This window comes from Drosophila bipectinata, chromosome 4 (genome assembly GCF_030179905.1).
Source record: "Drosophila bipectinata strain 14024-0381.07 chromosome 4, DbipHiC1v2, whole genome shotgun sequence".
NCBI classification, from domain to species: Eukaryota; Metazoa; Arthropoda; class Insecta; order Diptera; family Drosophilidae; genus Drosophila; species Drosophila bipectinata.
Genome location: NC_091740.1, coordinates 4,647,582 through 4,661,878, shown reverse-complemented (window position 1 = coordinate 4,661,878; position 14,297 = coordinate 4,647,582). Strand labels below are relative to the sequence as shown.

The window sequence follows — 14,297 nt, the reverse complement described above, 5'->3', positions numbered from 1 at the left end:
ATCTCTGAGAACAATCGTTACGACGCGACGACAGCCTGGCGCCGCTGTCGCCGAGTATGGTTCACTGAAGAAGAATACTAAGGAAATAGATAAGTCGAACATTAGACTTCGTTGTGACTACCAATGCGTATATCAATCGCCGACAACGGAAGAGGACAATCTGCACACAAGAGTTTACAAAGATAAATGTAAGTTGTGTGATTAACGACCGTATATGTGTACAACAATCACTGTTAAGACACCGGGATCGTTTCCACTTGTCAATTTACATGAATGCAAATGTATTATTATGAAATACAAAACAAGAATACTAAAACAGACAAATAAAAAAAAATGGTAGAATAAATTAAACCTGCACAAATATTATACTGTTCCCTTCGGCAAATATCAGGCAAACATGTATGTATTTGTGTTACGCCGCTTGTGAAACTCTTGTTGCGTCGTTGTGCAGTGGCTGCCGCCATGAGCTGATTACGCGCCGGAGTGACACTTGATTCCGTGTTGGCTTGTACATTGTTGAATTCCCTTTTTGCACTACACACTAAAGGATAATAAAATTAATTTAAGGAAAATGCTATACATTATATTTCTACATTATATGTAAACAAGAAAGGAAAGCTAACTTCGGTCGGAGCCGAAGTTTATATACCCTTGCAGTTAAAATCGGATATATATCGCAAACATCGGATATAGTTGGCCGATCCTTATGAGAATATGATAATATAACCCAATTTATTAAAAAACAAAATTTAAAACAAGTCCCAAACTTCTATCTTTAACAATACCAAAGTTGGTATTTCTACCAAAAACCATTTTCGATCGTTCAGTTATATGGCAGCTATAAGATATAGTCAGCCGGTCGTTGTAAAATTTGGTAGGTCGGATTAACTGACCAAAAATATTATCTGTACCAAGTTCCAGCTTTCTATATTCAAAAAGACAAAAGTTGGGTCAATTCCGATCGTTCCAATTCCAATTTGGTAGGTCTGATTATCTGACCAAAAGTAGTATTTGCACGAAGTTTAAGATTTCTATCTTCAAAAACACGAAAGATGGGTTATTTCCGATCGTTCAGTTATATGGCAGCTATAGGATATAGTCGGCCTTATGAAACTTGGCATGTCGTATTATTTTGCCAAAAGTAGCTCTCATGTGAAATTTTAACTCTCTTACTTTAAAGACACTAAAGTTATACCATTTCCGATCAATCAGTTATATGGCAGCTATAGGATATAGTCAGCCGATCCGAGCCGTTCCGACTTATATACTGCGTGCAAAGGAAAGAAGGGTGTGTGCAAAGTTTCAAGTCGATAGCTTTAAAACTGAGGGACTAGTTCACGTAGAAACAGACAGACAGATGGACAGACGGACATGGTCATATCAACTCAGGAGGTGATCCTGATCAAGAATATATATACTATATACGGTCGGAGATGTTTCCTTCACTGCGTTGCACACTTTTGACCAAAATTATAATACCCTCTGCAAGGGTATAAAAATATTTTCAAATAGTTTATGATGCCTATAAAAACATATTTGACAAGAAAGGAAAGCTAACTTCGGGCGGAGCCGAAGTTGATATACCCTTGCAGTTAAAACCGGATATATATTGCAAACATCGGATAAAGTTGGCCGATCCTTATGAGAATATGATCATATAACTCAAGTTATTATTATATAAAATCTAAAAAAAGTCTCAAACTTTTATCTTCAAAAATACCAAAGTTGGTATTTCTACCAAAAACCATTTCCGATCGTTCAGTTATATGGCAGCTATAGGATATAGTCAGCCGGTCGTTATAAAATTTGGTAGGTCGGATTAACTGACCAAAAATATAATCTGTACCAAGTTCTATATATTTCTATATTCTATATTCAAAAACACAAAAGTTGGGTCAATTCCGATCGTTCAGTTATCTGGCAGCTATAGGATATAGTCGGCCGATCCGAGCCGTTCCGACTTATATACTGCGTGCAAAAGAAAGAAGGGTGTGTGCAAAGTTTCAAAGTCGAGACTAGTTCGCGTAGAAACAGACAGACAGACGGACAGCCGGACAGCCGGACAGACGGACATGCTCATATCAACTCAGGAGGTGATCCTGATCAAGAATATATATACTTTATAGGGTCGGAGATGTCTCCTTCACTGCGTTGCACACTTTTGGACAAAATTATAATACCCTCTGCAAGGGTATAAAAAAAAAAATAAATAAATAAATAAATAATAATAATAATAAGAAAAAGAAGAGAAAACAACAAAGCATTCCATGAACAACATAACTTTTATTGTTGTCACGTGTTCAATAACCTCTAATAAAAAAAAGAAATATAATATATATTTATTTGAATATTTACTAAATCGCATACAACAACAAGGTGGAAGGAAACACAGCAGACCTACACGAATGGCATACAACTTACACTAAACACAGGGAAGCAGGGAAAAGAGGAAACTGCGTATCGGATACACACTACAGGTTTTCTTTTGCTTTGTAAAGAATACATACATACAACCATAGTCAAAATTATTTTCACAACACACAATTATTTGCACATCCCAACTTCTTTTAGTTGTTATTCTTGTTGTTGTTGAACAATTTCACTGAAATAAATTTTATAGCGTAGCTTGATCTATGCTTAAGCGACAAAAAAAGAAATGCGAAAAATAGCGGTTCATAGGACAAAGCTAAAAGAAAAAGAAAAAAAGCTTATCAGTTGTCAGAAGTATTTGCACACGTTTTCGGTGCGTCAAAATTATTTTCACAAAACTTAGTTTAATTTATTTTAGCTTAATATCTAATTTTAACAAACGATTTTCTTAATTTTATGAAAATACATTATTAATATTTAGTTAAACCACCTTTGGCATCAATGACAGCTTGTAGTCTTTTTGGTATTGACCTCACCAAAGTTTGGGCAAATTCAAGGGTCAATTTGGACCAAATTTCGTCGATTTCAGCGATGACTCCGTCGCGTTTTCTATTTTTATCAATGGTTCTTTGATTTTTTACAAAAGCCCAAACGTTTTCGATAATATTTAGGTCTGGGCTTTGTGGTGGCCAAGGAAGAACCTCCTGATGAAGGTCTCTCAAAAATTTGGTCGGTATCCTACCCTTGTGGCATGGAGCATTGTCCTGCTGAAGAATCCATTCATATGTAGGAAAAAGTCTGTTTCCTGACACAAAAGCATGGTCATTAAGGATTCGAACGTATCCGTGCTGGTTTAAGGTTCCTTCTATCGGTACGAGGTCTCCGAATCCATAATAGCAAAGGCATCCCCAAAACATGACTGTGCCACCACCAAACCTATTGATTGGCTGGGCTGCCAAATGCTTTTGGTTTTTCTTTAAATGCATAAAATGGTGGCTGTAGGACCCCTGGAACTGAAATGCAGCCTCATCCGTCCATAAAACATTATACCAAAAGTCAAGAGGCTTCTTAATATATTCCAATGCAAATTGGAGGCGTTTTGTTTGGTTGGTTGGTGTGATGTCAATCACTTTGCGGACAACATATGTTTTAAAATCAGCTTCTTTTAACCTGCGACGAATTGTAGAATCACTTATTTGTTTACCAATTATATTTTTTGATTCTTGGGCAATTTTCAATGGACTTGCACTTGGATTGCTCGCTACAACTCCTAGTAAGTGCCTGCATTCTCTTTGGTCCAACACAGGTTTTCGGCCTGATCTTTTTTTATTTTTTAAAGTGCCAGTTGTGTCTCGCTTTTTTACTAAGTAGTAAACATTTCTGCGCGAAATTTTATACAGTTTAGCGATTTCAGCTGCTGAAATACCGGCTTTAAACTTAGTAACAATTTCAGCCCGGAGTTCAAGGGTTAACTCCCTTGTTTTAGGCATTTTGTTTAGATAAATCTAAAAGATAAATAATTATTTTAATTGAATTTTCACTGAATTGAATTTATTAGAGAAAACGAACCGCCACTTGTCGCTGCAAACCAAATACTAATGACGAAATTGCATTGTGAAAATAATTTTGACGCACCGAAAACGTGTGCAAATACTTCTGACAACTGATAAGTTTTTTTTCTTTTTCTTTTAGCTTTGTCCTATGAACCGCTATTTTTCGCATTTCTTTTTTTGTCGCTTAAGCATAGATCAAGCTACGCTATAAAATTTATTTCAGTGAAATTGTTCAACAACAACAAGAATAACAACTAAAAGAAGTTGGGATGTGCAAATAATTGTGTGTTGTGAAAATAATTTTGACTATGGTTGTATATGTACATAGTATCACACAAACGAAGCCGTGTGACGAAATACATACACATATAATTAATTATAATAATTATTAATATTATAATTACATTTTATTACTATTCTATATACATTACATACGTACCATTACCATACGTCAATATAGCCAGATTTTTTTTTCTCAATACATGTAAAACAGTCACCACTAGTAACTCAGTTAGGGGCAGATTAGGTCCAAAGAGCGAGGCCAGTCTATCTGAGAAAAGGAAAGCGATAGAAACAAAAGAGAAAGACCAGCTAGTTCAATCCGAAAACAATATTCCTACCAACGCTATGGATTCCGGTAACGCATCAGGGCTACTAAGTCCCATCCTTGGCAATTCATCAACTCCCTCAAACACAAGACTGAATCTACAACAACTACTTGTCCTTGTTCATCAACTACCCACCTACGAAGGCCCACCCGACAACCTTGATAGATTCATAAGTAGAGTAGATCAATTTTGTTAGCCGGATCAGTAGACCAAGCAACTTGTGGACAGTACTTACTGGGAAATATCCGTGACAAGATTAAAGGCAGGGCGGACGAGGATGATATCAAAGCAAACCTCAAGCGACTATACTCTAGCAAAAAAACAGAAGAAATGCTTTTTAGAGAGCTACATAATCTTCCGGACGGACTCAGTATGGGAAAACTATATTACACAGCCACCAAAATAAGAAGCGAATTAATGTCCCTGGCCAGAGAAACAGACCCTAGTGGATACTCACTCACAGCCAAACGGGACCAGTATAACAGATTCTGCCTCAATACTTTATTAGTTGGATTAAAGGACCCACTTAGGTCAGCCATTAGGAATCAAAGACCAGAGAAAATCGAGAAAGCGTACGAGTACGGACAGGTCGAATTAAACTTCTCTAGAAACCTGAAAAAACACCAAGAAAATCGACGACGCGACAGCTCGACATACACGAATCACCCATACGCGAAAGGACAACCAACCAATAATAACTCCAACAGACGCTACATATTAGGACAACAGAATTATAATAATGGCAACAACGGCCGCCATGTACCACGACATGAAAACACCAACAACGACATTAATAGTCGCTTTACACAGCGACAACAAAATTTGAACAACAATGATAATAGACGCTTCACACGTCAATATAATTCCAATAACGATAGTAATGGTCGACACGATAGGCAAACTTTGGGTAGGAACCCCTACCACAATAACATCAAACTAGAGCAGACACTAAACCACCAAGGCAAGGACAACCATAATCCAAGCGCTCCCCTATGTAACATCAACGATGATGAAAATTTTCTACTAGAAGCCTCGGGAAACCAGTCTGTTACATAAGCAAGAAGAGTCTCGGATCTTCCTTGCCATTTGTTTTCCTATCATCAAACTTCATGGTGTCAAAACCTCTCAAATTTCTAATAGATACTGGATCTACCTACTCATTCATAAACCCAGCACTTATTAACGAAGACCGCATCAAAAAACTTACCTCCTCCGCATCAAAACTTAAGCTGACCACAACAGCAAAACCCTGTAGATACATTACATACCATACCACAAAATACCAAATTGCGACTACCGCTCCCAGTAAACTTCATGCAGGGAGACTTTATATATGAAACCACTAATTTGGATAATCAAATAGTCATAACAGGTGGCTTATACACCGCAATCGCAGGATCCGCCTATTTCGAAGTCTGTAATAACTCAGACCAGATCCAAACACTTAATCTGGAAGAACCGTTACAGGCAGAAGAGTTCTCTCCACGAACCCACCAATACTAAAACTGCATGTCCGCGGCAACTAATACAGATTTACCGGATTACCTCAATAGCGAGGAAAAAAAAACATATTCTCAAACTATGCAAATCATTCAGAAGACTTTTTCACGGCGAAAACAATTAACTAACGTTCTCTAACGTAGTCAAACATTCTATACCAACAACAGATAATATACCGATTCACACAAAATCCCACCGTTACCCATTTATTCATAAAGACGAAGCTCGAAAGCAAATTTCAAAAATGCTCGAACAGAACATCATAAAAAGCAGCTGTTCCCCATGGAGTACACCCGTCTGGGTCGTACCTAAAAAAGGGGACATCACAGGCGAAAAAAAGTGGCGCTTGATAATCGATTTTCGAAAATTAAATGAAAAAACGATCGCGGAGAGATACCCTATTCCGAACATTGCAGATATACTAGACAGCTTAGGAAAGGCCATGTATTTCACAACAATAGACTTAGAAAGTGGTTTTCACCAAATTCAAATGAACCCACGCGACGCCAACAAGACGGCATTCACCGTCGAAAATGGGCATTATGAGTTCACAAGGATGCCCTTCGGTCTCAAGAACGCCCCTGCCACGTTCCAACGCGTTATGGACAACGTCTTAGGTGACCTAGTTGGTAACGTCTGTCTCGTCTATCTCGACGACATAATAGTATTCTCACCCTCACTCCAAAAACATATTAAAACATATAGATGTTAAATCTGTATTCATAAAACTCAAAAACGCGAATCTAAAAATCCAACCGAGCAAGTGTCACTTTTTAAGGAAGGAAATCAGCTTTCTGGGACACATCGTCACCCAGGAAGAGTCAAGCTAAACCCACTTAAGATACAAGCCATCAAGGACTTCCCCTACCCGAAGACAACTAGGGAAATTAAGTCATTTTTGGGACTATTAGGGTATTACAGGAAATTTATTAAGGAATTCGCAAGAATAACTAAACCCATGACGAGACAGTTAAAAGGAGGGAAATCTATAATAATAGATGAGGAATTTAAACAAGCTTTCGAAACGTCGAAAGATCTCCTTTGTAATGATCCCATACTCATATACCCTGATTTCAATAAGCCGTTCACGCTGACCACAGACGCAAGTAACTATGCGATACGCTCTGTGTTGTCACAAGGCCCGGAAACTAATGACAAGCGCCATTCAGACCATACCTCTTCGGGCGTAGATTCAAAATAGTCACGGACCATAGGCCATTAATCTGGTTAGACAATCTGAAAGGCCAGAATACAAAACTACTTCAATGGAAAACTATCCTGGCCACTTACGACTACAAAATCGAATACAAAAAAGGGTCGCAAAACGTAGTCGCTGACGCACTTAGCAGAATTGAGTCAAACTTGAACATAAACGAAGACCCACAAATTATACCAATCGCTTCACAACCACTAAATCACTTTAATAGCCAAATAGTATTCCGTACTGGACCAACAACTGCAAGACAAATAGAAACACCGTTTGCCCACAAAATAAGACACATAATCACAGAACCCTTGCATACTTTCGATTCCGTTACAAACGCCCTTCAAACAATCCTGAAACCGAATAAAACATTCGCAATATTTGCACCAGACGATATTTTCAAAATAATAGAAGAATCCTATAATAACTATTTCTTCGAAAACGACTTATACAAACTTTCCCGCTGCAAAATACAGCTAACCAAAATTACTGATCCCCATGACCAGGACCATAGGGGGATAGATGAAACATATAACCATTTAAAAAGGGACATTTATTTTCCGCATTTAAGGGGTTATATACAGTTGTACCGCGCAAAAATATGGATTTTTATCGATTTTTTTTTGACACCATAGAAAATATTTATGAAAAATGTTTTAACGACGTTGTTTAGTACATGTTTCTGGGTACTTAATTAAATTTTTTCATAAAAAAATATTACATAACAAAAATTTTATAGCCGAATTCCCGAATCGTCTTTTTTCGATGGTGTCTTGCGGTGGACATGATTTCTCGAAAACGGTACATCCGAAATCCAAAATTCAAAAAAGTTTAGTTAGTATATTGTATTGTCTAGTCCGTGAACGAGGGATTTTTAAAAATTTTGATTAAAAAAAAAAATGGCGACGTTTTTAACAAAAAATGTACTTTTTCAACGTATAAGATTTTCGTTTTTTGTGCTTTAAAAAAGGAGTTTTCAAAAATTGAAAATCCCTCGTTCACGGATTAGCTAATATCATAATAAATAAGTGGTCAAAATTTGCTGTTGATCGGATTAGTAGTTTTTTAGTAATCGTGTCCACCGCAAAGGTAATTTCCCAAAAAAAAGATTCTGAGATAATCGCGTTTAAAGTTTCAAGTTTGTTCAAGTTTTATATGCAGATAGTGCGCTATAAATAGCTACAGCTTCGGTTCTAATGCTCCGATCGTTATGAATTTGAATTGTGAGAGTATTCCCAATAGAATATACTTAAAGAATATGCAGTAAAAAAAAAAATCGATTTTTTCATATATCACAACTGTATTTAACCCCTTAAAAGACATTATCACAAAAATTATAAAAAATTGCGTTACCTGCCTAACCCTCAAGTACGACAGACACCCCCATAGACCACTGTTGCAAACCATAACCGCCCCAGAGGGACCATTGGCGGTCGTGCATATAGGCATATAATTCATTAACAATGCTTGTAACCTCACCATTATAGACAAATTCACCAAGCTAGCGCAAGCCTACCCCCTTACCAATAGGATTTCAATAAAAGTCGCCGATGCCCTATTACAATTTATAAGTCACTACGGCGCACCAAAGAAAATAATTTACGACCAGGGCGCGGAATTTTCAGGCAGTCTATTCAATGGCCTCTTAACCCAATTCCAAATAACAGCTCATAAAACTTCATTTCAACAATCAACGGGCAACGCTTCGGTCGAAAGACTGCATTCCACCTTAACCGAACTATACAGAATAATCATAAACAAAAGAAAGGAAGCACGCCTAGAATGCATGCATGACCAGATACTCGCAGAAGCTGTTGCAACATATAACAATGCAATACACTCCAGCACTTCTTATACCCCTTTCGAGCTTTTTCACGGAAGAACTCACAAATTCAACAAAACAATAACATTCAACAATCACCACGACTATCTTAAGAAATTAAACGATTTTAGGAAAGAAATATACCCAAAAGTACAGGAACATTTAAACTCGACCACAGAAAAAAGATTGGCTAAATTAAACGAGGATAGAGAGACACCAGTCCAAGTTGAACCTAATGATACGGTATTTAGAAAAAAAAACCGTAGAAACAAGATTACTCCGAGATTTTCACTACACAAAGTAGGTAGGGACAAAGGCGTCACCTTCCTAACAACTAAAGGTCAAAAGTTGTAACAAACAAAAAATTCGAAAAACAGTTAAGAAATTTACAAAAACCGGAGCACCAGCTTAAGCAACAATACTAACACTGACACAATTCTCAACGTACTTCGACCCGTAGTCCAGAATCCTTCTAATAACCACCCAGCTCTTAAAGTATCATTAGAAGTCCTACGAAACAAATCAAACAGGTAGAAGTAATAGCGGTCTTATTAATGGTCTGGGGACCATACTCAAGTCTATCCGGGAAACCTAGATGATACATTTGTCCATTTCAATACTATATAGTAATAGGATAAACTATAATATAGACACACTGAACTGATAGTCCCTTAATCAGTAAACTAAACCTTATCGCTAAATTTTTATTTAATAAGGAACAAATAAAACATAAGAGATATAATAAGTAAACAAAATGTAACGTTAGCATAAGATGAACATATTATAAATCATGTTATACCTTAAGGGGTTATATACAGCTGTACCTCGCAAAAATATGGATTTTTATCGATTTTTTTTTGACACCATAGAAAATATTTATGAAAAATGTTTTACCGACGTTGTTTAGAACATGCTTCTGGGTACTTAATTAAATTTTTTCATAAAAAAATATTACATAACAAAAATTTTATAGCCGAATTCCCGAATCGTCTTTTTTCGATGGTGTCTTGCGGTGGACATGATTTCTCGAAAACGGTTCATCCGAAATCCAAAATTCAAAAAAGTTTAGTTAGTATATTGTATTGTCTAGTCCGTGAACGAGGGATTTTAAAAAATTTTGATTAAAAAATAAATGGCGATAAATAAGTGGTCCAAATTTGGTGTTGATCGGATTAGTAGTTTTTTAGTAATCGTGTCCACCGCAAAGGTAATTTCCCAAAAAAAAGATTCTGAGATAATCGCGTTTAAAGTTTCAAGTTTGTTCAAGTTTTATATGCAGATAGTGAGCTATAAATAGCTACAGCTTCGGTTCTAATGCTCCGATCGCTATGAATTTTTGCGAGAGTATTCCCAATAGAATATACTTAAAGAATATGCAATAAAAATGTTTTATGTTCTCTCTCTCTTCCGATGTTTTCACAGGAAGAGATTACAGAAACGGCAACTGCAAAACTAACGCCGATGGACAACAACAAAAATCGCCAAAAAGAACTCTGACGGACACGCACAATTCTCGTTCACTCATACATATTCCCCTACATACATCTTTATAATAAAAAGATCATTCTTATTCTGTACTCCAAGCAACACGGTCGCTTTATTTGCAAGCCTTCTTTCCAGCATTTTGAAAAAGCGATAGCCATATACGAGATCTTCTCTACTCCCTCGGTTACGAAACTGTAACTGGCGCAGCCGGACTACGAACAAGGGATTAACCATGCCCATTACGCTTATCGTTCAAATTTCCTTGTAGGAGGTGAGTGATCAGGTGACAGCAGTGGTTGTGACACTTTAGTAGTGAAATAATTACATATAATACATACATACTTAACAGAGAGAACAACTGCAAAAGGAAATAAAACATAATAACGTGCAAGTGCAAATGGGATTTCAGGAGGGAGCGACACACAAAAATGTGCAAATAAAATAAACGAAACAAACGAAACTCATCAAACGTATTTCATCAGAATAGTAATTTCATCACTATGCTACTATTGCATCAGCCTATAGCTGAATTGCGATTGGTTGTTGTGGTTTTGCATCTCTGAGAACAATCGTTACGACGCGACGACAGCCTGGCGCCGCTGTCGCCGAGTATGGTTCACTGAAGAAGAATACTAAGGAAATAGATAAGTCGAACATTAGACTTCGTTGTGACTACCAATGCGTATATCAATCGCCGACAACGGAAGAGGACAATCTGCACACAAGAGTTTACAAAGATAAATGTAAGTTGTGTGATTAACGACCGTATATGTGTACAACAATCACTGTTAAGACACCGGGATCGTTTCCACTTGTCAATTTACATGAATGCAAATGTATTATTATGAAATACAAAACAAGAATACTAAAACAGACAAATAAAAAAAAATGGTAGAATAAATTAAACCTGCACAAATATTATACTGTTCCCTTCGGCAAATATCAGGCAAACATGTACATATGTATTTGTGTTACGCCGCTTGTGAAACTCTTGTTGCGTCGTTGTACAGTGGCTGCCGCCATGAGCTGATTACGCGCCGGAGTGACACTTGATGCCGTGTTGGCTTGTACATTGTTGAATTCCCTTTTTGCACTACACACTAAAGGATAATAAAATTAATTTAAGGAAAATGCTATACATTATATTTCTACATTATATGTAAACAAGAAAGGAAAGCTAACTTCGGTCGGAGCCGAAGTTTATATACCCTTGCAGTTAAAACCGGATATATATCGCAATATAGTTGGCCGATCCTTATGAGAATATGATAATATAACCCAATTTATTAAAAAACAAAATTTAAAACAAGTCCCAAACTTCTATCTTTAACAATACCAAAGTTGGTATTTCTACCAAAAACCATTTCCGATCGTTCAGTTATATGGCAGCTATAAGATATAGTCAGCCGGTCGTTGTAAAATTTGGTAGGTCGGATTAACTGACCAAAAGTTTTATCTGTTCCAAGTTCCAGCTTTCTATATTCAAAAAGACAAAAGTTGGGTCAATTCCGATCGTTCCAATTCCAATTTGGTAGGTCTGATCATCTGACCAAAAGTAGTATTTGTACGAAGTTTAAGATTTCTATCTTCAAAAACACGAAAGATGGGTTATTTCCGATCGTTCAGTTATATGGCAGCTATAGGATATAGTCGGCCTTATGAAACTTGGCATGTCGTATTATTTTGCCAAAAGTAGCTCTCATGTGAAATTTTAACTCTCTTACTTTAAAGACACTAAAGTTATACCATTTCCGATCAATCAGTTATATGGCAGCTATAGGATATAATCAGCCGATCCGAGCCGTTCTGACTTATATACTGCGTGCAAAGGAAAGAAGGGTGTGTGCAAAGTTTCAAGTCGATAGCTTTGAAACTAAGAGACTAGTTCGCGTAGAAACAGACAGACAGACGGTCCGACGGACATGCTCATATCAACTCAGGAGGTGATCCTGATCAAGAATATATATACTTTATAGGGTCGGAGATGTCTCCTTCACTGCGTTGCACACTTTTGACCAAAATTATAATACCCTCTGCAACGGCATAATTAAAAAAATACAAATAAAAATCGATAGCTTTGAAACTAAGAGACTAGTTCGCGTAGAAACAGACAGACAGACGGTCCGACGGACATGCTCATATCAACTCAGGAGGTGATCCTGATCAAGAATATATATACTTTATAGGGTCGGAGATGTCTCCTTCACTGCGTTGCACACTTTTGACCAAAATTATAATACCCTCTGCAACGGCATAATTAAAAAAATACAAAATAAAAGGAGTCTGCGTAGTCGCTGGCAAGAAACCCATTACCCTGCTGACAAAAGATTGTACAATAAGGCTGCATTTGAGCTTAGTGAACTTCTTTTGATCTGAATGAATCTCTAGCTGGGTATCTGAGAATCTTAGACCGTAATTCCTGCAATAACGAATACAACCTATGGATAGCAACTAAATATCAAAAGAGCCCAGCTAAAAGAAACATAAATATTCGTAATACCAATGAAACTTGGTATAGGTCTAATGATGAAGAAGCGGAGGAATTTGTACAAAATCTTCATTCTGTGTTGCAGCCTCGAGTCACACTGCCAAATAAAAAAGTTGTGACAGAATTCAAGTGCTTAATTTACAAAAAATTACCAGGCCATTATAAAACAGATGGTATCACCTTAAAATGTTTACCATCAAAATGCATTCGTTTTCTTACTTTTGCATTTAACGCAATTTTCAGAATAGAGTCTAGCCAATAGTAAAATAAAAACGAATTGACCTCATATCGTCCCATTAGTCGTTTTGAAAGTGTTTGAAAAAATACTATTGAAGAGAATTTTGACGAACTTTCCATCATGGAGGTCATGGGACCCCTAAGCAATGTAATAAGGTCATTAATGACATTGTTTCGGCATTTGAAAACAAAAAATTTGGCACTGTTGAATTTCTTGATGCTCAACAAGCCCTCGTTCGAGTTGGTCACAATGATATGTTGTACAAGATGAAGAAGTGGCAATATTTTCCGTATTACTTATTAAGTATATCATATCTGACTAAACGATGTTTTTACATTAACACTTATTCTCAGGCGTCTCACAAGAAAGGCCCAATACCCTTTCTCTACACCCAATATACGGCCGATATTCCAGTTTCAAACCACTACACTGTTGCAATATATGCGGATGATACAGACGTTTTGTCCTCAAGTTTTTCTATAAATGAAGCTTCCGAGCTCCTGCAGTGTGATCTTACCCTAATTGGGAACTGGTTCCTTCGATGGGAAATAAGGATCAACTCCCTGAAATCCGTCCAAAAACTTTTTTAAGGCTAGTCCAAATGTAACCGTCCAAATGTTAGACTTAACAGCTCACCATTTCCACAAAGTACATGTTTCAAGCGGGCATCTCGCCTGCAGACTAATGTGGAAGAACCTTATTTTTGTTAATTTAATATTTAACATACAATTTACTTATTTTTTAAACAACCATATAGTCTCTTGCCTCCAAGCAAAGATTATAAAGTATATCTCATAGAAAGAAAAATGTTCTATTGCGGGTTCCAGGCCGCTTGTTGCAGCGGGTCAACCGCTTGCACAGCGCGACAAGTTAAGTTTCGCGCGACAACGAATGAGGGATAGCCAAGTGGTAGAGTGCTTGGCTGATGTGCAAAGTAAAACGAGTTCAAACCAGGCTCGGGACATCCAATTTTTGTTTTAATTTTAAATCTATTTATATTATATTTTTATTCTTTTAATGTGCTTTCCT

General features: G+C 36.9%; 1 long non-coding RNA gene across 2 annotated transcripts; it reads left to right on the top strand.

The window, feature by feature from the left end:
* The first annotated feature begins 2,403 nt into the window (after positions 1–2,403).
* On the top strand, positions 2,404–11,410 carry LOC138926859 (uncharacterized). 2 transcript variants are annotated; one of them, XR_011443536.1, is made up of 3 exons: positions 2,404–2,477; positions 10,480–10,813; positions 10,892–11,410. It is a non-coding gene; the product is annotated as an uncharacterized lncRNA (long non-coding RNA). The 2 variants fall into 2 exon arrangements; XR_011443535.1 differs by lacking the exon at positions 2,404–2,477 and adding an exon at positions 9,384–9,587.
* Positions 11,411–14,297: the final 2,887 nt, after the last annotated feature.